The following is a 27287-nucleotide window of genomic DNA, read 5'->3' on the forward strand; positions in this document are numbered from 1 at the left end:
ATGTGATGCAGCTTACACCAAGTTGGCTTTGTGGTGGAGAGACATCATGTGTTAATTCTTCTCGGGGTACTCCCGTTTCCTTCCACCTACATTTGACTATTTCGTTCGTTATCATTGTCACATCTCCTTTGGTTCGAAGCATTACCATTAAACGTTAAGCTTAGAAGGTACGTTAGTAATTTCGTTTGAATTAAATACATTTCAAATTTTATCGAATTTTTAAACAAATTTTGAGAGCAGTTAATTTAATATTGCTTGTTCAATTGTGTTGGTAACGATAAGCTTTTTTCGATTTGTTTTTATCTTGCTAGCTTGGAGCTGAGCATGTTAATGTTTTCTCTTTTCTTAGTGTTCATTTTAATCGAAGATTTACATAGGTATGGATATTATTTCCCTATTTTAAAAGATTTGTTCCTTTGGATGTCTGAAGTTTTCGTCGATTTGTCATGATGAAGGTGAAATTTGATTACTAATTTCGATGTTTGTGAAGCTCACTATCTGTGCCGACTTGACCACCTTTTGCTTTATTATGGAGAGATTTTTTTTTTTATTATTTCGTTATTCTACTACGACTTCTTTCAAGTAGTAGATTCTACAGTTAAGAAATTCCTTTTCAACAAACAATATTTGTGGATCATAGATTTAATTCGGAACTGGCTATCGTTATTTATTTTCAGTTTGGCATTGTTGTTTTCCTGTGAGATCAAATTACTCAGTTCGATCCGTTTATATTAGTGATGGGTACAAAACAGGTTTTTTGGTTTTGAAAGTTCAAAAACACCGGTTTTCCACTGAAACTGGTTTCGGTTTTCTCCAAACCAGATTCGTTTTTTCCACCGAAACCGGTTATCGGTTTTTTCCAAAACTGGTTCGGTTTTTCACTAGATCCGGTTCCGGTTTTATTTAAAACGGGTTCCTTTTTCTTTCTTTCTTTCTTTCTTTTTTTTTTTTTTCAAAATTGGTTCTATTTCAGACCAGAATACTGTTTCGTTGTTCTCCGAGATTCTGTTTCCACAGAAATAGTTTTGTGTGTTTTTCAAAAGTTTTTACCGAAACCAGTTCTTGGAGAAAACCGAAACCGGTTTCGGTGAAAAACTTGAACCGGTTTTGAAAAAAAAACGAAACGATTTTTGAAGAAAACGGAAGATTTCGGTTTTCTAGAAACCAGTTTCCAGTTTTTGTAATAAAAAAAAAAAAAACGGTTTTGCTTATCCCTAGTTGATATATATATGTTGTGCGTATGTTCAAGTATAACTCTTCGACCCAGATGCCGATTTTAATGGATCTTTTTTTTGGTTGCAAGAGTATTCTTTTCCGGTTTTCCACATAAACTTCACGAGAATTTAACCATAGTCTTCGGAGCTAGACCATGAAGCCTCTCAATGGCTGACAGTGTTAATACCTTAGTTGTGTGTATAATCAAGCATAATTTCGACATAGACGCACTAATTTTGTGGATTTACTTTTTGTTTGAAAGAGTATGCTTTCACGGTGATTTCATATAAATTTCATTAGGATCTAACAGTAGTCTTCGGAGCTAAATCATGAACCCTTCAACGGCTGACAGTGTTAATGTCGAAATTTGCCGACTTTTATTGCGTGCATGTTCGTGCATAACTTCGATACAGACATACCGATTTTGATTTTTTTTTTTTGTTTTGTTTTGTTTCAAAGAGTGTACTTTTTCAAAAATCCCATACAAATGTTATCATGATCTAATGACAGTCTTTGGAGTTGGACCGTGAAACTCCTGGTAGTTTTAATCTTAATACTGTGTATGTTCACACACACAATTCCATATCTCATAGACCGATCAAAAATATGTATTCATTAAATATATATAATTTAAAAAAATATATATATGTGGTTTTGCATGTTTTATAGGCCAATCCACTTGAAAGAAAGTTAGTTCCCTGCCTTTAGTTGAGGTATCTTAATAAATTACTAGGGTTACAAAAAAGTGGAAAAATTAAATTTTTGTCAGGGAAAACAGGTTACAGAAATCAGTGGGAACCCTGTTCAGTTACCTAACTGCATCATCAGGTCTAAAAGTTATGCATCTTGTCCTGCTACCTTGAACAAGACAGACATAAAGCAGTAAAGCCATTTTTGATATGGCGTGAGATTACTCTTACGTCACGTTCTCAGTTGATGATTTTGCTACAGCTTCAAATACTTGAAGAGTTAGAGTGTGATCTGCAAAATCATAAAAATGAACTACTATTTTGAGTAATCGTAAACATAGCTAACTAAATAAGAAATTACTTCTATTATCGTACAACCCGAAGGTTCAGTGCGGCATTCCAAAAGCTTTCCTTGTTTCTATTTCTGAGAGATCCATGTTAATATTGTTCTCCCATCTGTGTCTAGGTTTTTCTAATGGTCGTTTCCTAATTGGATTTCCTGTTAAAGTTGTGAAAGTATTTCTACTCTTTTCCATTCTATCCACGTAACGTGCCCATCTGAGCCTCCTATACTCAGTGATCCTAATAATGCTAAATAAATGATATAAATATTCATTTTTTCGTTACAAAGTTTCCACTATTCCTCATTCCCATCCTTCTTGGATCTGAACATTCGCCTCAGAATTATATTTTCATATACTATCAGTGTGCGTTCTTCTCTCAGCTTAAGGAACCATGTTTCGCAGCCATACAGCACAACACGCATGATTATCGTTTTGTGTAGTTAAACAAATTGTTCGACAGAATTCGCGAAGACTAATAAAGTTTGGGCTGAGTATTAACGTGAATTCTCTGCTTTCAGTCGACATGTAATTTCATCGTGGATACTATATTGGTCTCTACTATACTATCGTGGATACTGTATGTGAGTCTTAGATATTCGAAAGTGCCTACTTTGTCGAAAGTATTACTTGATATTTTAACGTATCCATAATTTGGAATATTACAGTTACTACGAATTTCCATATATTTAGTTCTCTTTGCATTTCTTTGTATTGTCCTCATATCATTATCAAATTGACACCATCAGCATAAACTATAATTTAGTGAATGCTTTTCAGCTTTAGGCTCTGATTGCTATCTTTAATTTTCCATATAGCATATTCCAGAACGAAAGTGAATAATAATGACAACAACACTTCCCCATGTTTCAGAAAATCCTCGACATGAAAACTTATAGACAATTATTTCCCTACTCGTATTTTATTTTGGGTTTCAAACAGTAATAATTATATTTTCATATTTCCTTTCTTGTTGTATCGAGTAATCATTAATTGGTTCTTTGAGTTGAAGTTTAGCATCTGTTTCTGTGCTGAGGCTATATTATATTGGTTATGAACATGTCGCTGTCGTTTAGCATGACTCCAATAGCTGCTCAAATATTCGTTGGAACAAAAAATCTCTGCGCGTTATGATTTGCCCTTTTTTACTAGTGAAGTGATATATTATTTTTCTATTATTAATCATTTATTAACTATCAGATTCTTAGTAACTAAATTTTGTTTTTCTTGTTATAATAATGAATATAACCTAAATTCGTAATGTAAATTCAAATTTTCCCCGACAAAAATGCTATGTTAGAACACCCTTTCCCTCTCCCAAACAAGGTTTTTTTTTTTTTTTCCCTCGAGTCTGTCTCTTTAGCTATTCGCGAAGATTCCACAACAAGCAAAGGTCGAAAAGGATTAATAGCAAATGATGGTAGAGAATTACACGATAAATTTCAAACACGATGGGATGAAATGTCTGTCCCAGAATATTATTATTTTCGTATTCTTAAATGGCACACAGGTATTTATGGTGAAATGAATGCAAATACGTAATGTTTTCCTTTGTTAGTAATATCAAATAGATTCCATTAAAAAAGAAAAAGTCATAAATTGACGTCTGTGTTCTTTATTAGTTCTTTCCTTTGCATTCACCGTTTCATTTTTTTTAAGGTGCCATCTATATACTTGTATTACGTCAGTCAGTCAGGATATCCGCCACGTTATATACTGTCAACAACACACCCATACCTCGTGGCAGCCACTATTACATATTCATTTTTAGAGAACCATTCCATGTGGTTTGGTTTACGTTCGCCTGTTTGTAACAAGAATTGACTTCGAAATTCCTTGGAAATATTTCCTTATTTTAAACAGATTGGAAACTATAATTTGGGTATTATAGTAATCATAATCTTTTTCAGAGGAGAATATCGCCAGAATTATTTAATTGTTACTTGAGGATAGTGAAAGCACCAGAGAGGAGAGGCTTGTAATATTAGAAATATCAAAGAAGCTTGTTATGCTCGACTCATTGTTCAGTCTCGGGAGCGAGCAGCTGATAAGAATTGAACTGAGTAATAAATCAACAGCTTAGACAGGAATTGCAAATATTGATCATTGAGGCTTCTTTGTACTATTGCCTTTAGTATTCATCAGATGTTGTCTACTGTTTATTTAAATTTGCTGGAAAGTAAGCGAAGTGGTAATGTGCTTTGTTACAGTTGTTAAGCGCTCTAGCTATTCCCATTAGCTCCAATTTTTAAATTTTTTATAGATTTCCAAACTATGCTGTGCATAAGTATGGAAAGTTTCATAGTACGACTTCGCTCGTCTGTCTTCCAATAGATATCAAGGCAGACACGATAAGTGATAGCGAGAATTGATGTCTTGATGTAGATTTGGCGCCCCCTTTCATCTCCTTCCTCTTCTCTTTATTGAAAAGGGAAGTGGTAGCACTTTCGATTTCAGTGCTAGGTTTCCATTGAGGAAGAACTGTAAGAAAGAGCAAGAAATATAATACTTTGACAAGGAATTCAGCGTCCTAAGAATAGATTCTACCTCTGTTCCTTTATTGAAATAACTTTTATATATATAATATATATATATCAACGTTTTTTTAAAGCTGTATCGCACTACAGTCGCGATCATAAAATTGTGATGCAAACGAGAAATTGATCGGAAAATGCGATATATATATATCAGGGTTGGCTGGTTTAAACCAAGGTGGTTTAAACCTTGGTTTAAACCAGCTGGTTAAAAAAAAAAAAAACAACTGGTTTAAACCAAGAAACGAAAAATGTTCGTAAAAGTGTAACTATTCGTAAAATCTTGATGAACACACATTTGTGGGTTATCACGTTTCACTCCCGTATATTATTCGTACTATATTCAGACCTAAATTCCCCATTCTTTACTCAAAGAGATTATATTACAAAAGCAACTTTTTTATGTAACTATATGGATGTTTCTTTGTGATTTTTTTATAGTTTGTTATTATTGTTATGCAACCAAAGGAAAATTCTAAACATTGTTTCGTTTTAATAATGTTTACTATCGATAAAATACATCGAAATGCCGTATTTTTTGGGGGAGGGGGTCATACAAACTCCACAAGAGGCAATTATTGAAATAAGAATCTTTGGTAACTGTTTATGTATAAAAGAGTCAGAGCCAAAGTGGACTCAAATAATTCGTATCTTTATTCACTTTTCTTACTGATATGCAAAGTAAGTCGTTATATTTCTTTAACTTGGACTAATAAAAGTCGTAATGAACTGACTTGGACTAAATTAGTTCTTCTGTACTCTGTAGTACTTTGAAATTGTCCCTATGTAATTCTGTATAATGGTTCCACTTGTGCAATTGTTTATCTTTTTGTCCTGTCCTAATGACTCTCGACGATTATATTAACAAATATGTAAAGATCAGTCAACGAATTTTTATCAGGAGTCCTTCGTGAGTGAGTCGGTGGACGTATCGCATTTTTGGCCAATTAGTCCCGGCTTCGAGTTCAAATAGAGGACAATTTCTCTTGGATGTAAGCCGAGAATCGGTTTGGATTCCGCTTTAAGCTTATGTGATCCTTCCAGCATAACCCGGTTGTTGCATACTAACACCAAGGCGAAACAAGCTTATTTCTGTCCATATGTGATATAAATACATAGAGCAAATTATTTAAACCAAAAAAACGTGGTTTAAACCAAAAAACCTGGTTTTTTGGTTTTTTCAATAAAAACCATGGTGAGCTATTTTCACACCTGTCTCCCAAAAATGTCTAAAATGTTTTTTCCTTCATGAAAGGTTCTCTTTTGATAAATTTTCTGTGGAAAACCCTACGTTTCTTTTTAGTTGTACACGACAAAGGCCACTACCATCAATGAACTGAAAAATGTCATCCAGAGGGATATGCTAGCCATCTCTGCCTAAACCCTGCGGTAAACTATGCTGAACATGAGTGTTAGGGCCAAAGATTTTCTCGTCAAGGTGGTGCACATATGAGGGATGTAATCTTCAAATACTGAACACAGTGCAAAACTCCCGTCCTTTGGCAAGGTGTTTCACATAGTTGGTAATAAATCTTGTGTTCAGTATTGTCCACCCTATATATATATATATATATATATATATATATATATATATATATATATATATATATATATATATATATATATATATATATATATATATATATATATATATATATATATAGAGAGAGAGAGAGAGAGAGAGAGAGAGAGAGAGAGAGCGAAAAGCAAGTTCTCTCAGCCAAACAAAAACACAAAATGAAATCTGGCAGTCATCTTCGTCTGTGTTATTAAGCTAAGATGGCATTACAGCTGAAACAGTTGTCTTAATCGTCCAATACAAGAACATTCCACCATTTCCCTAACATCTCGTCGGACCTTTTTTAACACCCGAAAAAGAGAACATGTCCGGGTAAAAGAGGGTGTCTGGTAACACTATGAACAATGTAATCCGTTGTATGATTTTGGGTAAAGCCTTGCAATCTAAAGCTTGTGGCAAGGAGGCAAAAATGTTTTAATTTAACTTCTATGTTATTTTTGTTATTGTAATAGGTTATAGTGCTTCTTGTTAAAACTGAAGCTGAAATGAATTTTCACAATTTGGGAAAACGTTAGCAAACGTTAAACTTAATGTGATTTTGTTTTGATTTTCCTCAAAAGAGAGAGAAGGGAGAAACTAGGACAGCTTTTATCGTAGTATTAGCGAAGGATCATGATATTATTGACACGTTGAGCATAAAAGTTACGCAGCCAAATAAAACCTATAGGGGAGCCAGCAAGAGAAGGTCTCTTGACACCTCAGAGCGGCGTTGCCACTAGTCACGTCTCAAGGCTTTTTTCGGTGCATCCATAATGGCAGTTTAATTAATGGTGTAAAGGCATGTTGCCACGCTACATGAATCTTGTAGCTGTCATAAAAAAAAGTCTCCAAATTCTACCATATTTCACCATGTAAACATAGTCTTGAAAGGGTCATAAAACATCTTTTCCATCTTGCAAAGAGTCGAACAGTGTTCAACTTTCTGTGACGTCTTGCTTGCTACCTGCTATCGCCCTCCCGCTGACATAAAGGAAAAAAACAGTTTTGCCGCTTCCGAAACAACGGATTCTTTTGGTCAGGGAGGGGAAGTGCGTCCAAATAAGCGTTTTTAATGAGGAGATTCACTATTTGTCCACTAGAGTGCAGTGCTGCATGGGTGAAGATACCTTTCTTGCTTTCAAGAAGTTGTAACATGTAAACAGTAAATAGAAAGATCAGGTTGCAAGGTTTTTTTTTATGACAGCTACAAGATTCATGTAAAATTGAAACTTACCATAAGACCACGTTTCCATCTTACATGAATCTTGTAGCTGTCATAAAAAAGACCTTGCTACCCGATCTTTCTATCTACTGTTTAGATTTTACAACTTCTTGTAAACAAGAAAGGTATCACCACCCTTGCAGCACTGCACTTTAGTGGACAAACAATTAACCTCCTCACTAAAAACGTATATTTTGGCGCACTCTCCCTCCCTGTCCAAAAGAACCCTTTGTTTCGGAAGCGGCGAAACTGTTTTTTTTTCTTTATGTCAGCGGGAGGGCGATAGCAGGTAGCAAGCAAGACGTCACAGAAAGTTGAACACTGTTCGACTCTTTGCAAGATGGAAAAGATGTTTTATGACCCTTTCAAGACTATGTGTACACGGTAAAATATGGTACGGTTTCAAGATTTTTTTATGACAGCTACAAGATTCATGTAAGATGGAAACGTGGTCTAAGATAGGGTGACAGTGGTTGGTAATACTAGCACCAAAGTAAGGACTGCATTTTCCCTCCGCATGTGGTAAGAAACTTTACAGAGTCCATCTCTTGTTCGCTGTGCTTTAATGTTGAGAAAACAAGGAAGGAAATTTTTGTTAAAAATACTTCTTTGATTTTTCGAACGGTCTGTTCTACGTAAATAATGGAGATCAATGGTTGGCCCTGGTTTACACTCAAAATGTGCACTGTCAGCGACATGGCTTTAATTAACAAGAATTTTAGAAAAACTAAAGATGGATCAAAAGATTGCGATCTTGTCCATAATTAGTTTTTGGATCAGGGGCCCATAAAATTTTTCAAACGGCCCTAAATCGAGTTGTATGTTCTACGGAATAAGCACATCATACTGAGTTAACTGATAATTTGGGTTTGGCTACACTATATGTAGTTCTCCAGATATAAGGCTTACAAGAAAATTTTTATTGAAATATATTGGTTCTTCTGATTAAAAAAAAAAAAAAAATCTCGATTTTAATGGTTAGGTCACATCAGGCCCAAATTAAGGGAAGGGCTTAGGGGGCTGTGGACGCGGGTCTCCAGCTGGACGGGGACTTCCACGCTGATCAAAATCTCAACTGGCTTTCTAAAAAAAAAAAAAAAAAAAAAAAAATAAAATAAAAAAAAAAAATCATACAATGCAACAAGAACGTATTTCCGCTCTCGCCTTGTTATTAATTAAACATGAGGTGATCCGTTTTCTTGACTTCCAGGATGTAATAGAGAAGTTCGCTAGGACTAAAGCAAGAAAAATAAATTTTTGAGGTACAGGATACTCATTTTTTATTTATTACATTTATATAATAGGGTAACTGTGTTTTTTATGCGTTTAGAGAGTTCCATTAGTTATGATATCTAATGCTTGTCGTGGTTGATGTAATAGAATTACGTATATTCCCTTAACTTTCCTGCTGTACTCTTACAGAATCGTATTAGGTAAAATCAGCATGGGGAACATTTTTTTTCTAGCCCCGGACCTCTAGATGGGTTAATCCGGCCCTTGGCCACATTCGTGCTCAGTGCTTCAATTATGGTCTTCTGATAATGTAAAGAACGTCAATGAATTTTATTGAATTTGATTCGAAACATCCTGTGTAATAGAAGTCATTAATCTTATTCGTAGAACATATATATAATTTAATATTAATTTTATAAGTAAATAAACGGCAGCTGTAACTTCCATTATATTAAAAACCTGTAAGGAGTTGATTTTGGCCTGGTAGCTGTAAAACTGGACCTATGTAATGAAATGTGTATTATCTTTTGAAGAAACGAACGAGTTGGATTTGGTCGGCATTTGCCTTCGGAGAGTGTTAAAAGTGTTTGGTTTTAGAAACATATCGTGTAATCGTGAATTTCTTCATCTTTTTTTAAGTCTGGCCACCATGCGCAGCGTTTGTTCCAATACAGACTAAGAATAGAATCCTCGATGGCGTGTTATTTTGTTCTTCGCTTTGAAGATCAATCCTTCATTACTTCAAAAGTAAGAAAGAAAATGGATAGTGTGAAGGGAAGTTTATAGATTCGTTTATAGACAAACTGGAGTTTCTGTTATCACCAAAGTTCCTTTCTTTGTTATTTCTCTTTTGCTTTGATTGCTGGTTTATTCCTTAGGCGAGTCCCAATGAGATCAGAATTGATTCCAATATGTAAACAGTATTTCGTGGAGGCAAAACTATTTTCTTTGTTCGTTTATAGAGTGAAGTGACACACTATTTATAAATTCGTTGGCATTTTAGCCACTAAGGGCTATTGCCAGTTATACGATCTTTATTTGGGTGATGTGTGATCAGCACATCTGATCTCCATTCAGTAATTTCTGGATTTCTAAGCCTCATTCCTTAATTCAGTTAATTTCTGTATTGCTTCACAATACTGGGTCTGCACTAATGCAGTTAAAATTCGAGTAATTATTCAGATAACGATAAGTATTATGATGCTTTCTTTAATCTTTTATTTTTTAACGCTGTCGAATGTTTCCAAAGCTATAATTTTCTAATATAAATAAAATAAAGAGTTTGTGTGTTTGTCTGTCTATCTGTGTGCGGCCTGGGGACCAGACGAGTGGACCGAGAGTTACCAAATTTTGGTCTAGGGTATATTGGCCCAGGCCCCAGATCAAGACGAAGTGTTTTTCAAATTACGAACCAGGGGGGGGGGTTGCGGGACCGGCCTGGGGTCTGGGCTGAGAGTTACAAAATTTTGGCCACTGGTACCTTGGTCCAGTCCACAGGCCAGGACGTAATATATATATTTTTTTTTTTAATTCGAACCAGGGGCGTTTACCGGGGACATGTAAAAGTAGTAGAAAATGGCCGATATTACTGTCGAATTCATAGTTTTCGCGGTCGCTGAAATCAGTGGTGAAACTCTAATCGCACTATCTTCCAAATTCACCCTGTTCGGGCCGGGGGTCACGGGGGGGGGGGGAAGCGATACTGACAAGTGAGACATGTAAAAGTAGTCCAAAATGACCGATATTAGTGTCAAATCCATAGTTTTCGCGGTCGCTGAAATCAATGGTGACACTTCCATTAGCGATGATTTGAAAATTCGCTACAATTGAATGCAGGCCGAGGGTCAGCGGGGGAATACTGAGACATGTGAAAATAATCCAAAATGACCGATATTAGTGTCAGTTTCGTAGTTTTCGCGGTCGGTGAGATCAATGGTGGCACTTTCATTAGCGATGACTTGCAAATTCAGCTACCATTGAATGCTGGCCGGGAGTCAGCGGGGGAGGGGGATGCCGAGACATGTAAAAATAATCCAAAATGACCGATATTAGTGTCAGATCCATAGTTTTCGCGGTCGCCGAAATGAATGGTAATACTTCCACAGGCGTTGACTTCTAATTACTGCCCCCCCATGCGAAGAATGAGTATATTCAGCTAGTGAACAATATAATGCTCAAGGATTAAATAAATCCATAAAACAAAATAACTTAGTGTAATACAAGATAAGCTCTATTCACTGTCTTCTTCCTTTGTTGCAATCAGTAGTTGTGGATGTACAGTCCACAGCAAAAAACCTGCAACATGAGCATGAAGTTTATTGTGAAACTACGCCTAACAGCCCAGGGAATCAACATAACATCTAAGTGGCACGAATCACGGCAGAAGAAACATCGGCGTCCTCCCCTGCACTTATTTTGGAGCAAAAGACTTCGTCGTTTCATAATAAACTTAGATGCTCATGTTGCAGGTTTTTTTTTGCTGCGGACTGTACAACTTAAAGTTAAGTATTGAGTTCTCATGGTTTGAAAGTCTACCGTAGCTTCACACTGTGAAACGAAATGGATTTGGTAACACAAGAATAAGCTTGATCTTCGAGTTTATTCCAGTCGAAATTAGTAGAAATTCCTACCACTTTTATATAGTTCCAATAATGATTCTTTCGGAGGCGACACACAGTTTTTTGAAGTGTATTGACGATCCCAAGAACACGTTTTCAATTCAGGTCTGCTGAAACCGGAAATGTGGAAGAAGTAGTATATTGAGTCCTATATAAGCAACAGTTGTAAGCGGTATCGAAAAACTGATTTTTATATGGATTATATGTCCGAAAAATTTCCAACTCTCACCATTTTTTTAAAGTCCCTTTATATTCTAATCCAGTGGTCACCAAACTTACGTATGAAGCTTCTGAGCTACCGTACCATTTTTAAATCCTACTTTGAGCCACCAACCAAAAGAACAACGAACTTTTTTTTTTTTTTTTTTTTAAAGAAACAATCTTACATTTGTTTATTGCTTATAAACTTACATTTCTAGTAAATATGAAATCAATTTTAATTAAACTACGAATCTCTTAGATTTACCGACTTTTACCCCAAATTGATAACACTGATCAAGGTTAGCCAACCAAAGCGTTGATGCGCTCTACCGAAAATGTCCACTTGAGAGTAGCTCGCGATCGACGGTTTGACGATCACTTTTCTAATCGAAAGTTGTGGGTATGCCACTTCTGGTCTTAGTATTCTCATATTTGGAAGTCTGTGGTAATTCCACAATGTGAAACGAAACTATTGTTTCATTATCATCGCATTGTATTTGTCGTAGATTCTTATTACCTACTATTGCAGAAACGTAGTATGTGATGCCCGTTGAAGAAATAAGATAAAATGCCTACAAATAATTTCATAATAGTCGAAGCGTTTCGTAAGAAGTATAATTGGTTCTGTGATTGCTAAATGTGTTTTTGAACAGCAAATGTATAGGGAAACTTGAGTCGACATATTCTACTCATATTCGTTATTTTGTGAAGCTAATTTTAGAGTTGTGAATAGCTTAAGACGTTTTTTGAATGGCAATATGACTCATTTTCCGTCTTTTGTGCTGGGTAAATCTGTAACCGACCAAGTTATTCATTTGCGTACATGCATTGTATCTATTGTTTTTGGTGTTACAGGCGCGGAGCTGGTTCCCTGGATGGGCCGGGGCTGAGCTCACCAGGATCGCGGAGGCACGTCTCTCCAAGCTGTCGCCTGTTGTCCCACCAAGGTAAGTCGCTTTCTCAATGATCTTTATTTTGTGCATTGGATCACAGCCAGGTTTCGTGTGAACATGCGTGGCTCCAGTCCAGTTGTTAACTTGTGAGATAAGGCACATAGCTTATCGCATTTCCTTTTAAATAGTAATAAAAAAAAATCATGTGTACATCCAAGTTTGTTTTTCTTTCTCTTCACTTAGGTGATCACAACTTGAAAATAGTTGTCACTTCTGTATTTGTTTTGGCCTCTTTTTATCAGGTGATATCGAAAGAACTACAACCGAAGATCAGTTTATTCGTTAATTGGAATGCACTTGTTGCGCCGTATGGGCTTATTTGTGACATCTTGTTTTAAAAAAATACCATTGCTTGATTATTTTAAGTTTCTAAGTAGCTTAGTTGTAGAGCTCTTACCTCTGGTGCTTGGGAACCCAGGTTCGATCTCCGGTCAAGTAAGTTTGTGGTGGATAACATCGTGTCTTGGGTTTTCTCGTGGTACTCCGTTTCTCCCACACTCTCATTCCACCAATTCTTCCATCATAATTCAATTGCCTTAATCATCCGTCTCCCTTAGCCTAATGAGCATTTCATAAGTATTTGTCCTTTTCGTGGTTATATGTACATACAAATGAATCGAAAGTTTTATTTTTTCGTCCCACGATATGCCCTTTAGGCTAAAGGAAACGTATGACCAAATAAAGCGTATTATTGTGAACAAATTGAAGTGAGAATGAAGGAGAAAATAACCTCCAGAAAACCCACGGACATGATGTCTACCACAAGCTGACTCGGCTTGGGATCAAATCAGAAACCTGGGGCCGCGGTAGCTCAATGGTAGAGCGTTCATCTCTGGTGCTTGGGGTCCTGGGTTCGATCCCAGCCCCCGCCAAGTGAACTTTGTGGTGGACAAACACCGTGTGCGTGGGTTTTCTCGGGGTTCTCCCGTTTCCTCCCACTTTCTTTATTCCACCATTTCATTCATTACTCATCATCACCGTCTCCTTTAGCCTAACCGGCATAATCCGTGGGACGTAAAACTCAAAGATTTCATTTCATTTCATTTTCAAATCAGAAACCCCTAGGACCAGAAGTGAGGAGCTCTCTACAACTGAACCAAGTTTAACTCTTTCGCTACCACGATTTCAGTATACCAACCCAATGTGCCACCTACACTTTTGCAACAAACTAGCTACATCTAGCTAAAACCAAGCACACTACAGAAAATGACAGGTCAACAATGTGTGCCACCAGAATATAAAAGTTGTAAACCTGCAGGAGGTCTGCACGGGCCGGAATTTTTAGCCCGGCCCGTGAATTTATAATGTGAGGCCCGACCCGAATCCGAAATATGTTTTATATTTAGGCCCGAGCCCGGCCTGAGCTCGTATGATAATCAAATCAGCCCGGATTACAGAAATGTAATCATTAACGCAAAATTATATTTTTATTTAGAGCAATTAAAAGTTAATTTTTGCAGTTGTGCTTTAAAAATTCTCCAGAAAAAACGGTCCAATAAATATCGTTGTACAGTATATTTACAAAGTTAGGTCCGAGAAATATGGTTGTATATTTAAAAATTTACTGCCCGGGCCAGAAGTGATATGTGCTTTGTAGGCCCGAGGGCTCGGATGCAGCCCTATAGACCTCTAATACAAATAGCGTCAATGGCACACATCAATAGGTATGAATGACGCCAAATGGCGTCAAGTGGCATACAGCAATAGGTATGAAGAATAATGCCATATAACGTCAAGTGCCAGCGAACGAGTTAACATAGAAACCAACGGATATGACGTACAATCGGCAGCTAACCTGCCTGTCCCTCAGGAAGTCAAGAACCCTAATAATTTAGCCACAAGAAGTTCGCTGTAGATATTAGTGTAATGGTTTTTACTTGTGATACATCTTACCTACTAATAGTAGTTTGTTCATTGTTAAGGTCATTCACCGAGTGTGGGGGCTGGTTCTTTATCGTTCGTTGAGAAACTTCTTGTAACCGTGTTGAGATAAGACGAATAAAGCAGGCAGCTATAATTTTAGTTTGCTAAAGATAGAAAGAGAGAGAGAGAGAATGGTTTGCAACACAATTATTCTAACTGTGTATTCAGTATACTGCTTCTGCATCCCGAAAAAAGGCAAAAATATTTGTAATTATGGTTCTCTCCAGTTTCACAAATCGCTTTTCTCTGTTAAGACTCAAATTTATTTCATGTTGTGGGTCGGGAAATACGACTTATGAAGACACTCCTTCAGGATCGCAAATTGATTTCAGCATCGCTTAATAGCTATGTGCGTAAGATGTGTGCAGAGTCGTTCAAAATGGTTTTTTTTTTTTTCTGTGTTTACGTACTAATAGCTAGGACTTAGTATTTTCATAATCGTACAATCCAGCTTTGTTGTGTGCGAGACACTGTGTGGAGCAAGGAAAGGCCTGTTGTGTGCTAATTGACTTGTATGATTATTCGGATAACGAAAATTATTCGAAGAATTGTTCAAATAATAGAAGAAAAATTACGAGGGAGGATCGGAAACTAAGGTTACAAGGCAGATATTTCTGGAGTGTAACCTATTAAAGAGGAATGAAGAGTGTGCGGTAATTTTAATATATGGAGGTGGCTGCTGTTGAGAGTTTTCCACCTGCCACCTACGGCACTAGATGTATGTAAACATAAAGGCAACTCGTTTGAAAACTCGTCTTGCGAAGAAGCCCGCTCAGTTATTCGATTTCTGTGGATGAAACATACAATCGCGATTGAAATTCACCGGCAGCTGGTAGAGGTTTATGGAGAGACTGTAATGTCTCGTCAGCATGTCGCAGAATGGTGTCGAAAGTTGGCGGCTGGTAGACAAAACGTCGCAGTGGCTGACCCAGCATGACAGTTAAAGTAGTTTCACTGGGATATCATCGACCACCCTCCCTATAGCTTGGACCTCGCTCCAAGCGACCTTCACCTGTTCCCGCACTTGGAACACCTAGGAGGCTGTCGCTTCGTTTCAGACGAGGAGGTGTAAAGGGGCCCATACACGCAGACACATGCGTGAAGGAACCTTCCAACATGCATGAATAAACCACAGGCAAGTTGATCGTGTATGACCTCGTTCGTGCATGTTGAAAGTTTTCAAAATCTTCTGTAAACATGCATGATGATTTTGCCGTTTTTCATTCATGTTTACCGTATATGTGCTCGTTCATGCAAGTTGGTTGTTTTATATTTAGATCCGCCAATCACGACAGCGAAAGAAATCATGTGACTCTTTTTTCCGATTTATTCTTCTAGTAAGTTGGACGGCAAGTTGGTACATGTGTGGGCAAATAATACTTCCAACATGCATGGTGAAACAAATCTTTCATACATGTTGATCAAAAGTGTGTGTGCCTGTAGTCCCTATAACGCTTCGTGACAACGTGACTGAACACGCAAGGACAGGATTTTTACCAGGAGAAAATCTTCAAACTCATCCCACGATGCGACAATGCCTCAATTGATATAGAGACTGTCGAAAAATAACTTAATGTATGTACTATTTATTGGCTGTATTGGTTGTATGTAATATATACACGTTTTACTGTAGGCTTTGTAACTTTACTTTCTGATCATTCCTCGTATTATAATTTTAACAGCACCATTTGACACCACCAAGTTGCACTTGCTCAAGTTATGGTGTCGTTCTAGTAAATAATAGGTCCTTTCTCTTGTTGATGACCTTCGTGTTGCTAAATGGACTTAACTAAAAAATAAGTTAACATTTTGATCGAATGGAAACTGAAGTAAAGTAAAAGGTTAAGAGTGACCTCTGTGCTGAAGAAAAATACTTAGGAATATGTAGTCTATACGAGTAATTGCTTTAATAAAATGGGAAATATAATTGATTAGGTCTCACAGAAGGAAAATTGCATCCATAGTAACTTTTCTTCTGACATTAGAAGAAATGCGTAATTGATTTAATTCATAAAGAGCGAGAGTAGTAGTTCGTGTGAAAACTTTCTATGCGTGTCACACGTTGGACAATAACATAGATGTTTGCTCGAAGTTTGGCATCGTGTAGTTTAATTGTATAATCACATTAACCTCGTTCCCTTTCCTCAGCTTCCGTGTTGTAACTTTCCTCACAGTTACAAGCCACGCTGTGAAACTAAGTGTAGTTTCAGAGACACTTATTATTGTTTATTATTTTTTCTTTCCTCCTCTATAGTTGTTTGTAGTTCATGATTGTTTCTCTTTCTGACAGCGATGCGGTATTAGCATTCTGTAGTAGCGAAGTTTGCCGCTCACTCTGCTCAGCTAACAGACACTTATCAGTATGCCTTAAAAATAGTAAGAGTCGATAAAGAAGTATTGAGGCACCCTGAGTCGACATTCCTACATGTTTCCATCTTCGTCTTCAGCTTCCAGGCAGACCGTAGTCCACTGGTTTAAGCATTGGACTCACATTCGCGTGGTCCCGGGTCCGATTCCCAATTTTCGGCGTCCGCCCAGCGTCGTGAGACAAACTAGAGGCTTCTGATACGCCTGTTAGATACAGGGTGACGCAACGTATTGACCATGTGTTAGATTTGGCTGTATGTAGTTCAACCAGTCGCTAACAGATGACATTGAAACGGCTCAGGCCCACAAAGGGCTGTCACGCCAAGTGATTTTTTATCTTCAGCTCCCGTTTCATTCATACTAGTTGTTGGTCTCAAGCGTTTGTCCCTTTATACATTATAGGTTAAAATGGTGCTTTATTAAAAGCAAAGATTCTTTGTGTCCTAATAATAAACAATATAATATGTACTATTTCTTGCTCCCTTTATACACTATAGGTTAAAACTGTGCTTAAAAACTAATACATTTAACTTTTTTTAATCATTAACCACAGAAAACTCCATACCATATTATTTTGCAAATACGAATTCATTATACGCAACAATTTCACAGATAGCGACATCTATTAGCGTGACTGTGTACTATTAAGAATTAGCATGACACACTGGGATGTATACCGTTTATTATAAGGAATTCTCGTTCTGCCCCTTGTACTTCTACAACCAACATTACAAATCTTAAAGCAGAATTTTATAACATTCTACGATGGCGTGGCACACACTGACATGTTTCCCTTTTTATAATTAGAATATTTTGCCTATAAGTTCTGACAATGAATGTATAGTTTAGACTTCCAAACTGTGTTATGCATAGTGCGAGCGGTCGCGGGTTCGATTCCCGGTGGGGACACTCGGTCGAAAAAGTGTAAAAACCTTTTTCAGGTCAGCCATCCTGAATGAGGTTTTCCCCATTCACAACAGGCAAGTGCCTGGATGATACCTAATATATAAGTCCAAGGCCGTTTCCTTCCTTCCTTCCCTTTCCTCGTATATAGTGATCGCTGAGGGACGTCATCCTTCATACCTGACGGGCTAAATGGCCATAGGTGCCGAAAGCCCAGAAATCTAAATTCTAAATCCTGTGTTATTCATAAGAAAAAAAAAAAAGACAGACAGCATGAAATGTTTTTGGATATGAATGTATCATCAGAAAAGTTTCTATCTCCGCCCTTATCCTGTTGTGAAACCGGAAACATTACTGTACCAATTCCGGTTTCAGTATTTATTCCTCATAGAACAAACGCGAATAATAGTAAAATTTCTCTTCGTAATTATTTAATATGTAGAATTCGATATTTTCATGGTTGTCAAACAGTACATCATATCAATTAGGGCGTCACAGGGTTTAAACAGTGAGGAATCATCACAATCGAAGTGGCTGAGAAAATTTCGCACTGGGATATTCAACATATGTGAAGATCCACAATTATTAGAGAGATATCGCTAACCAGTAGTCCACTTCTTAATTACTTACGAAATATGTATTACTTACTCTAATTAGTCCTCAAACTTGGGACAATAGTGTCATTTTATTTATGCCAGCAGTTTATTATCATAGTGGGGTATTGAAATTTGATTCTAAAAATACTAAGTGGAGACATTTGCGCAAGGATTTCGCATCCTGGGTTTAGATGATGAACTCATCAAGAACGAAGATTATTTGTAAAACGTGACAGCTTTACTGAGTAGTCTTCTGAAGAATTACGATATCATAATTCTTTGTTCTGATTTCGGTATTATTCTGTAATAGTGATAAATAAGATTAGCATTTTAACGTGGAATACAAACCACGTAAGTTCCCATCTGAAATCGAATTCAAGATATGCAGCCGCGTAAGTTTACCATATAGATTCTCCCTGCTAGTATAGTGTATTTGGTACACATGATTCTGGGTTCGATTTCTGATGGGAAAACTTTAAAAAATTGAAAGCAATACAGTGGCTCGAATTCCATCTTGAACTGTAAATCTGTGTCTTATATAACCTCGATGCTGAAAAGGGATGGTGAACTTCAATAAGCAAGCAAAAAGAACTAACCATATAGGTAGGAGGCAGCCGAATACGTGTATGTTGATTTTGGTTTATAACTCCTGTTTAATAAATAAAAGTATTAATAGGTGAATAATTTTATAGTTTAATAGATGAATTTTCTTTCTCAGATCACATACAGTATTATTTCTCAACATGTCCAAGACCTTGCTTATGGGGGAAAAATCTTGTTTTGTAATGGTGTAGGTCCATGCTGCACTGTAGGATTCGTTTGAGTTTTGGTGTTCTGCTTCTTACAACACCGAGGTTATGAAAGATGACCTACTATGTACGTGGGCTAGGAATCTCAACCAGGCCTAGATCTCCCAAAACGATTACAGGACCACAGGCGCGCATCCAGAAATTTTTGTTGGGAGAGTGTCCAATACTACAGGCCATTACGTCTGTGTAGCATTGAACGGATATTATTCTGTACCCGTTAAGTAATTGTAAAATCTATCACCTTTATTTTCAGAAGAAAATTGATAGAACTAGATTGTTGTTACAAGAGAGAATACAGATTAAGTGTAGATCAAATTTTCAAGCTGCATCTATCATTTCCCTGTTAAACAAGTATAGTGTTATTGAGAAAGCGTGCCAATGTATGTTAAGAAGTTTTTTTTCGGGGATCCGAACCCGGTGGACCCCCCGTGGGTGCGCCCCTGAAGGCCCAAGCTACCGATCATGGAGAGTTCGGAACTTATGCTCACCTATATCACTCTCTTGTAATTGAGTGCTTGCGGGATGAGCCTCATTGAGGTTAGCGTACGCGAAATTGAATGAATACATGCAAAATAAACTTCTTTGGTTTAAACACTTCATTTTTGCAATAGTTGAACTAGTTTTTTTTATTAGTCGTGTTTTTAGTTTCTGATTTTTTCGTGTTTTTAGGAAATATATAAGAGCCAAAGTTGTTTCCATGTATAAAATCGTAAGTTTCACGAAGTAAAGCAAAGTACACTTTGAAATACGCTATAAATTACGGAGATGTCATCTCCTCAATACTGTTTCCATTTTCGAACCACAAATAATCCATGTTTCTTTCGTAAGCAATGTTGATCCAGCTGTTTCAATATTAAGGAAAATGTGTATATATTCATTCGTTTTGTCTGTTTCACAATCGAACGTTACGATAAGTGGAAGCTATTTTGAGATTGGGTTGAAGTTAAAAAGGTGAAGTATGTCAGCGAAGCTTGCCAATTCTATATAAATAACACGATTAATGAGAGATGATGTTGAAATGTATTCATTCTTAGCTTATGTAAACTGAGCTATTTACCGCCATCGACCATTTAAAATATACTGAATCAACCATGAAAGAGTAATGCATCAAGCAAAAAGTGCGTGAGTTAGTTTTCGTATTGAATTAGGTTCAGCTGTTGGAAAATAATTTTGTAAAGCAAGGAAATATAGTTTCCACAAAATGTGAATGGCCATCTCATATATACACAGGGTGTTAATGAACTATACCGACAAACTGTAAGAGGTGATTTCTCACATCAAAATAAAAGAAAAAGTTCATATGGACCTATGGCTAAAAGTGCATAGTTTTAGAGCTAGGACTGTCCGAAATCGCAAAAAGCTAAATTTCAATAGGCCTTCTTTCGAATTCCAGAAACTGTGGATGGTGGTTCTTATCAATGAAAAGGAAGTCACGCATACACAATCCAAAAGTGCATATTTCATCAATTGTCATTAGGTGTAGAGGGTATTCCCTACAGTGTGTAATTCTCAGATATATTTTCAATCGAGTTTTCAGACATACCCGGATTTCAAGAAGGGTGCAAAGTAGGCAGGAGGTAAACCTTGACAACAATGGACATCCAGTGCTTCAGAGGGAAGGTGGAAGTGTTAGGAACAGGCAGCTCCATATTTCTTTGTGTTCGAAATAACGTGTGATGATATGTATTTCGTCACGGTATATTTCACGTTTTCTTCATTTATAATCATGAAAGAAAACATCGCATTATGCGTTTTTCCGAGAGACCGTGCTGCTGACGATCCTCAACACTTCGACATCGCGCCAAAGGATTCCCTGTTCACTGCTATCAAGACTTACCGTTTGCCTGCTTTGTACCAATCATAAAGTCAGAGCATATCTCAAAATTTGGTTGATGGCATGTCTGGGAATTTCACCCTGCAGGGAGTAATCTGTACACCCATTGAACATTAATGAAATATGCATTTTTGGATTGCGTATGAGTGACTTTCTTTACGCTGAGAAGGACCACCATTAACACACTCGAATTCGAAATAGGGTCTCTTGAAATTTGACCTTTTCGCGATTTTGGACAGCCCTAACTCTGAAATTATGCACTTTTGGCTATAGGTCAATATGAACTTTTCCTCTTATTTTTATGTGAAGAATCATCACTTACAGTTTGTCGGTATAGTTCATTAACACACTGTAATATATATATATAATTCAGATAAGTTACTCGAGTGACGGACCAGTTTGCAAATTACTTGTAAGACGGATATTTAAATAGTTACATCGTATGTATGAAAAATAGCCTCCGGCCTTATTGGGAGAAAATATCGAATACTGAAAGTTCCTTCCTTACTTAGGCGGTCCTTTTCTACCATCAGGTGTAGATGATGTCTTTTTCATTTTCTTACGAGTTCTTCTACTTTTTCATTCAAGCTTCTTATGCTCCAAGTTCCACCCTCGTCTGTTTTCCTCGCCAGTTTGCCAGCAGTTCATTTCTACTGATTTTTGCCTTAAACATAAGTACATTTTTTCCGGTGCAAGGGTATTGGTCTTACGCCCAACCTCCAACCTGGAGGACCAGGTAATTTTCTGTCAGGGTTTTCTTCCCTTAGCCTTAGTACATACGTATACGCTTCTGCAAGGCATCAGCAGCTGTGGTACCTATTACACCTGATGTGCGTTCCCCGATCCGGCACCTGGGAAGGCATGTGGTGGGAGTTCAGAAGCTCCTCCAGGATGAAAGTTCCGATTACAGAAAATGTTATTTGTTTATTCAGTGAACTTCCAGACTCAGTTTGTGATGCAGATTTAAAACTAGAGTTAGTAACAGTAGCAGCACTGAGATGAGAACAAAGTCGACTAGTACAAGGGTGAATATTTAAAGGGTCAAGGGTCATCTCAGTATTTGCTTGGTGGAACCGAGGATAAACACTGAAAAGCATTGTCAGAATGGCTGACTGTGGGACATTGGATTCGAACCCACGACCTGTTGATTGTGAAGTAGGAGCCAGCATCGTACCTCCGTTTGGTTACTTATCTTGATTAATATTTTAAAGACTGGCATTGTGTATTTAAAAGTTGGATACATTTTCCTTCCTGGCGCTACCGCAAACGCTATGGCCGGTCAGATGGCTTTTAGTTAGATAACTTAGTATATCGTCTCCCATCGCTGTTACTTGTGACTTTCTAAACTGGAACTAACTACCTCGTAATCCAAATAACTCTCTAACTAACTTACGATACATTAAGAAATGATTAAGTACTAGTGTTGCCCACAAGACAGGAATTAATGTTTTCTTGGAAATTTTGTAGAAGTCTCTTTTCGTCTCTGTTCTCGAATAATTCTTTCTTGTCTCGAAGGGGCGCGGTGGCTCAGTGGTAGAGCGTTCACCTCCGGTGCTTGGGGTCCTTGGTTCGATCCCAGCTCGCGCCGTGTGGACGTTGTGGTGGACAAACACCGTGCTCGTGGGTTTTCTCGGAGTTCTTCCGTTTTCTCTCACTTCATTTAACCATTTTACTCATCTCTCATCATCACCGTCTCCTTTAGCCTAACCGGCATAACCGTGGGACGTAAAACTTAAAGATTTCATTTCATTTTCTTTCTTGTCTCGAAAATTTCCTCGCCTCGTTTTGTGAAGTAATGTGCAAGATTTTTCTTGCGTAATTTCAGTTAGAAGTTATTAGAATCCTTTCGCGTCCGAAGAGGTTCATGAAGAGTGTGATTTAACAGCGTGTAAACTACATTTATTGGAGTATATTGTGTAATAACTTACGTATTACTAAACATTGGTAAATACTCTTCTTTGTATTCATGGAATAACTTGATCAGTTATAGTTTAGAAGCTGTAAGTACTCGTCATTGTCGGGTCTTAATTCAGAACCTAGATAAAGAGAGTAAGCACCTGTCTTTGAAGATTCGTTAATTCAAGACAGATTAAAAGAGAGGGGGAAAAGTGTTAACTCTATACTAGTGCTGTCGAATTTTTGTGACATTTGCGGTTTTCGGTTTTTGAGAAAACCGGTTTTCTGAAAACTGCTGTTTTCGTAACCGAAACCGCAAAAGCGGTTTTGAAAACCGAAACCGTAAATGCGGGTTTCAAAACCGAAATCGCAAATGTGGTTTTCAAACCCGAAACCACAAAAGCTCTTTCCGAAAGCCGCCCGAAACCGTGTTTGTGGTTTTATAAGCGAAGCCATGTTTGTCGTTTTCAAAGTAGAAATAATGTTTCCTGTTTTTAATTACATTTTTAAACAATTGTGAAAGCATCTATCAATCAAAACAATTGTATTGATTTATATGTGGGTTTTAACTTTTTTTAAAATTTGCTGCAAGACTATTATGGTAATATCTCCAGCACTGCGAAAGGGATAGTTTAATGGTTGTACAAGTCACAGCTAAACTAGGATTGCTATGTTTTAAAATCAGAAAAGAGGGGGGTTCTAAACCGTAAGTACTGATTTGAACTTGTGTGTTACAAATACTGACATGGAATCCTTCGCACTTTTTTTTTAATTATTTGATGACACTTCCAATGTACTTTTCGGCTGCAGGGGAGCAAATTGGACCCCACCTGATTTTCACACATTTTGTAAATTAGATCACGAAGAACACGAATCTGAAGGAATTTTGACATTTTGAATGTCGGAACTCGAGATATTCGAACATAAAGTGACCACAGAAGCAAAAAGGACTCCATTTGATTTTTATATATTTTGTAAACTAGACCAAAATGAACAATAATATGAAGGACTTTTGACATTCCGACTTCCCGAACTCGAGATACTAGAACTTATACAGTAGTTTTATATAGTATGTATAAAAGTACCGAAGAAAGTTCTGTCGCTTTTTGACCTATCACCTTAGAGCATCGATATATCACCTAAGACGTACCTGGAAGATCAAAAATAGTATCCATCAGTATCAACGACCTTCTGCCAACGTTCGGGGTGGGCATGGATTCCTTCGCGTTAAAACTTGGTTTGCCGTGAAGCGAAGAAGGTATCAAGTGCATTTTGCACCTCTACTACGGAGTTGAACTGGAGTCCTCTAAGGCGAGTGTCCAAGGAATGGAACAGGTGATAATCGGACGGTGCAATGTCCGGGGAGTATGGCAGATGCAATTGTGTTTCCCATCCAAGGCGTAGGATGGTGTCCCGGGCATTCTAGCCATGTTGGGCTTAGCGTTGTCCCGTAACGGTTCAACCCCTTAGTGATTGAGAAGTGCTGGCTCCAGGGTTTTGAGTTTTTCTTTAACGCGGCCCAACTGCTGACAGTGGACAGTTGCATTGATGTTCTGCTCTGACAAGCCGGTAGCAATTCCCAATGCACGATGTCGCGAGCAATCCACCAAACACACAGGAGGACTTTCTGCTGCATTGCTGGTCTCAGCTATTTTGGAACCGGTTCATGGGATTTTAACCAATGATGATGACGCCGTGGAGCTTCGTACAGGACCCACTTCTCATCACATGTCAACATCCTGTCCAGAAATGGCTCCTTCCTCAGACGAGACAGCAAAGAAACACAGGTGTCTGCTCGCGTAGCCTTCTGGCCCGGAGTCAAATCATGTGGACCCATAGACCCAACTTGTAGTGCTTCCCAAGTTGATGGAGGTGCTGCCGAATAGTTTCTCCACTCACATTGAATGTTAGCCCCAGTTCCTCGCATGTCTGTCCACTGTTCGCCTCAATTGCTACCTGAATATCTTCATTTTGTACAATTTGTTGGTCTTCGGCACGTGGTGCATCTTTCGTGAGTGTTTCGTCATCGTCCTTAAACTTGCTAAACCACCTTTGGACTGTCTGCGTAATCACGACACCCTCACGAAAAGCCTGAGATATCTTCCGCCCCGCTGCAGTTGCGTTTGACCCAGGTTTGAACTCTTACAGCATACACGCCCTTATGACGCTCTGTGGAGGTTCCATATTCACTCTGTCCTTACGCAAGTTCACATTGTAACTGAACTGCGACAACCAGGTAGAATGTTGGATATATCCACACCAACAACTGGCCTTCGCCTTATCTCCATTCACATTCAACTCACTGTGTGAGGGCCAATAAAACACACACCTCCACAAAAAGCGACAGAACTTTCTTGGTTACCTTTATATATCTCACAGAACATAATATGTTTCGTTTAGAGAATATTGTGTTTTTTCATATACGTATAGGCCTAGATACATAGCGTCTATATTAAACTTTAAGTTTCAATGTCTCGAGTTCCGAAATTCGAAATGTCAAAATTCCTTCAGATTCGTGTTCCTCGTGGTCTAATTTACAAAATATACAAAAATCAGGTGGGGTCCAGTTTGCTTCCCTGCAGCCGTAAATTCGCTTCTATAAGAGTCTTTAAAGTTACACTTGAAATTGTCGTTCAGCGTTCTTGTAGCTTATGAAGGCATGAATAATTCAAGTATGTTTGTCACATCTACAAACGAATATTCATTCGAATACATTACATTAAAAACACATAAATTACACAAAGAAAACCATTGTGCATTAAAGCAAATCTCTTATTAGCAAATGGTCCTGCACACGCGCACTGCTCAGAGCCTCAGCCTGAGCCTCAGTGCGAGTCCAAATTTAACTCAGTCGCGAGTGAGATTGTCAAAGGTGTAGCGGTTTACCTTGAATATACCAACACTATCAACTAAGTCGTCTTCGATTTTTCTCCAATCACAAAAAGCGGGTGGTTTTTCGTGATTAAGATATGTTTAAGCGGTGGACGAATATAAAACCTGAAAATCTCGTGGTTCCCGCTAAATTCGGATAATATGGCAACACTAAGCTAAATAGAAAGTAAGGTATATCCCTATTTAAGATCACAACACATGCAACTCATGAAATTCAATTTCAAATCTCATCCACTTAGACTGAGATCTTTTATATCATTATTACTCTTTTCCCTTGTTTTTAAAAATAGTACCGCCTCTCTTTTGTTAACAAAAAAGCACCACCTCCCTTAAAAAGAAAAGAAAAAGAAAATGTAGCTCGCAATATACAATTTTATTGTTGATTTGTTGCCACTCCGATAAATGTGAATGTTGTGGTTTTGCATGTGTTGACTGGTTTCTTATCGCAAGTCCCAGACACCTGCAATAGTTTATACGTGAAGAAAATACCGATCATGTTTTATTCTGTATCTTTTTACTTCCCAATAACGATAGCCGTGCCTCTCTGTGAGAAATTGCAACTTATGTTTTTTATTCTGCCAATTATAAAAGTATACTCAACAAGAATTTCCCTACACTTTAAGACATTTTAAGAAAAAATACCTTCTTTCTCCTCTGCAAATTTTGAGTATTTTCCCCTACGCCGAGGGAAATTTCCCTCCATCTGACAACTGTGAGCCGAAGTAGGGAAAGATTTTTTGCTGTTTTCTCGTTGTTACTTGATATTAATGGTATCGAATTTTTGTGACATTTGCAGTTTTCGGTTTTTTGAGAAATGCGGTTTTCAAAACCGACATTTCGATTTTATGAAATTTCACTTTTTTCCAAAACCGTTTTCGTTTTTTTTTTCAAACTGATTTCGACAGCACTACTCCATACCCTGGTGTGTATCCTCTGCTGTTATGTAAACCCACACAATCATTACGTAATGCGGGTTGCATATACACAAGGCGTCTAGAAACGTTAACAAAATGTACGTACGTTTTTGCATACGTTTTCACCTCTCCAAATGTGAACTTCCCGTGATGCCGAGCTGAAAATAAAAATAAATAAATAAAATAAAAAAAAACCTACGGAGTGAAATCTGGTGGAGATTTATGTGTATACCAAATTTTGTGGCTGTAGATCACATCTTTTTATGTGAAAATGTAAATATACACTACCTGTGAGAAGCTGGCAGTGAGTTTTGCAAAAATCAATAGTTTCAGTCAATTTTCTGAAGGTTGAAGGAAAAGGATTTATCGAGAGCAGACCCTGAGCATTTCCAGGGTAATTCCTCATTCATACCATAGATGTCTCAAGGCCTTTAAAAAAAACTCAGTTTAATTGAAATGTACTGTCAGTTATTTGGTGCATCCCCCTCAGAAAATCCTGGATCCGGCCCTGTATATATATATATATATATATATATATATATATATATATATATATATATATATATATATATATATATATATATATATA

General features: G+C 37.5%; 1 protein-coding gene across 1 annotated transcript in view; it reads left to right on the plus strand.

Annotated features, from left to right (window-relative positions):
• Positions 1-27287, plus strand: part of trc (Serine/threonine-protein kinase tricornered) — a 230655-nt gene that overhangs the window by 10537 nt on the left and 192831 nt on the right. Inside the window, exon 2 of the mRNA XM_081727837.1 lies at positions 12467-12558. The gene's annotated coding sequence lies outside the window, so the exon portion shown is untranslated. The remainder of the gene's footprint in view (positions 1-12466; positions 12559-27287) is intronic.

The sequence above is a fragment of the Thermobia domestica genome, chromosome 10 (genome assembly GCF_964235325.1).
Source record: "Thermobia domestica chromosome 10, izTheDome1.hap1.1, whole genome shotgun sequence".
NCBI classification, from domain to species: domain Eukaryota; kingdom Metazoa; phylum Arthropoda; class Insecta; order Zygentoma; family Lepismatidae; genus Thermobia; species Thermobia domestica.